The sequence below is a fragment of the Ictidomys tridecemlineatus genome, chromosome 2 (assembly GCF_052094955.1).
Source record: "Ictidomys tridecemlineatus isolate mIctTri1 chromosome 2, mIctTri1.hap1, whole genome shotgun sequence".
NCBI lineage: Eukaryota > Metazoa > Chordata > Mammalia > Rodentia > Sciuridae > Ictidomys > Ictidomys tridecemlineatus.
The window spans coordinates 125,465,220-125,467,251 of record NC_135478.1 but is presented as its reverse complement, the minus strand read 5'-3'; the positions used below and the strand labels follow the sequence as shown (position 1 = coordinate 125,467,251).

At 33.2% G+C, this 2,032-nt stretch overlaps 1 pseudogene; it reads left to right on the top strand.

Annotated features, from left to right (window-relative positions):
- The first annotated feature begins 590 nt into the window (after window positions 1-590).
- LOC101961190 (replication protein A 14 kDa subunit pseudogene) lies at window positions 591-956 on the top strand (annotated as a pseudogene).
- The last annotated feature ends 1,076 nt before the right edge of the window (window positions 957-2,032 follow it).

Sequence of the window (2,032 nt, the reverse complement as noted above, 5' to 3'; positions counted from 1 at the left end):
TTTTTATTTTACACACTTTCTAACTAGAGCTGTGGTCTGTTTTTCATCTTTCTCTGCATAGTATGTCTTCTTCCTCCTGCTCTCTCCAGGCATTTCTCTTCATCTTTGCCTTGTTACTCTTCAAATACTATCTATATCAGAATTTTCTCCCTTAGGAGAATTTTCTCCCCTTTGGATTCTCTGAAATTCTGACATCTGTGATTTAATTTTTGTCTCACTTATTGTTTTAATCTCTATCCCTCTTTTCTTCTGTACCTTCTCCCTCTGATACTCTAAATATGTTAGGACATATTTTGTATTGTCTACCACTTGTGAATTCTTTTAAGTCCTAATTTTTCTAAGTTTAAGTAATTTTTATTATTCTGTTTTCAAGTTTACTTACATTTTTTTCTTAATTTGAATCTGCACATAAGTTTATGAAAAATATTCATGTCTAATGCTATATTTTATTTCTAGCATTTCCCATTTCCATTAGATTATTTTTGTAGCTTTCATTTATCTGCTGAAATTTAAAATTATTATTTTTAGGCATGTTTTCTAATCTTCAACTAGATTCTTTTGATAAATTAGTCCTAAATTTAAAATATTGGATGGTTGAGTTGATGGAGTTGCCCAAGGCCTGTATCAATGACAGCATGCTAGCTCAGTTCATTGACCGGCCCGTCTGCTTTGTAGGGAGGCTGGAAAAGATTTACCCTACTGGAAAGATGTTTATTCTTTCAGATAGAGAAGGAAAAAATGGAATCCTTGAATTGATGTAGCCTCTTGATTGAAAAATTGCTGGAATCATGGAAGTAGTTGGCAGAGTAATGGCAAAAGCAACCATCATGTGTGTATCTTATGTCCAGTTTAAAGAAGATAACAATCCTTTTGATCTTGGACTTTATAATGAAGCTGTGAAAATTATCCATGAGTTCCCTCAGTTTTTTCCCTAAGGGGTTACACAACATGATTGATCTTAATGAATTTTCTTGTGATTACAAGTGGCTATGATGAAGATAATTAAAGGAGGCCCCACTTGTTTGAGGGAGAGACTCCTGTGATTTCTAAGATTTAATTTTCTCCATTTAAATTTTCATTTATTGAACTTTAGACATCCTAATTTGCATTTTTGTTGAAACTGCTATATTGAACGTTCTCACCCAAGTCCTTTTATGAACTATTGCCATTCCAGTATGTGGTCAGAGAAGTTATAAGATCAAAGCAGTTGTCAGGAGTCTAAGTTTCTATTTTATTAATAAAAAAATTAAAATAATACAAAAAATAGTTTTTCCTGAAAGTGATCTTTAAATCTTGATAGTTCCTTTTTTCTTTGTCTATTAACAAAAGGATGTTTTCTTCCCTCCCTCCCTCTACTCCTTCCTTTGTTCCTTCAGTTCTTCCTTCCTTCTTCTGACCCTTCTTCTCTCCCTCCCTTCCTTTCTCCTTGCTTTGCCTTCCTTGCAGATGCCATGTGCATAGAAAAATGATGTCTGCAGGGTTTTTCATGTGGAACGGGGCATAACTTTGTTGTATTAAAACAACAGTAAATGTGTGTGTGTGTGTGTGTGTGTGTGTGTACTAAGGTTTTGAGATGGGTAGGATTTCTCTTTCCTATGGCTATCTTTGTCTCACTAAAGGCTTCATATTTTTCTGACTATACATTTTACTTTGAGTGAGGGCTTGGAGTTCCAGAAGGGTTTTTTAAATCTTTATATTCTTGGCTTTTATCTTCCCCATGTGACTATGAGAAAGAAGGAATCTTCATCATCTTATCCTGAATCCCAAAGTAGACTGTTGTGACTTTATGGCTTTTTAAAAATTATTTTGCTTTTTTGGAATAGACCATTTTTAAATCAGTTTTATTTTTCAACAAATATTAAATGGAAAGCATTAGGAATTTGCTACGTCTCTTTCACTCTCTTTCTCACACACATACACAAAACATATATAAAGTTTCCCCTATTATTAGAATTACTGTGACACTTTTGTTAAAATGGATGGAAGAATAATCATACATTAATTTACTCTTTTGTAGTACTTTCTGGGATTT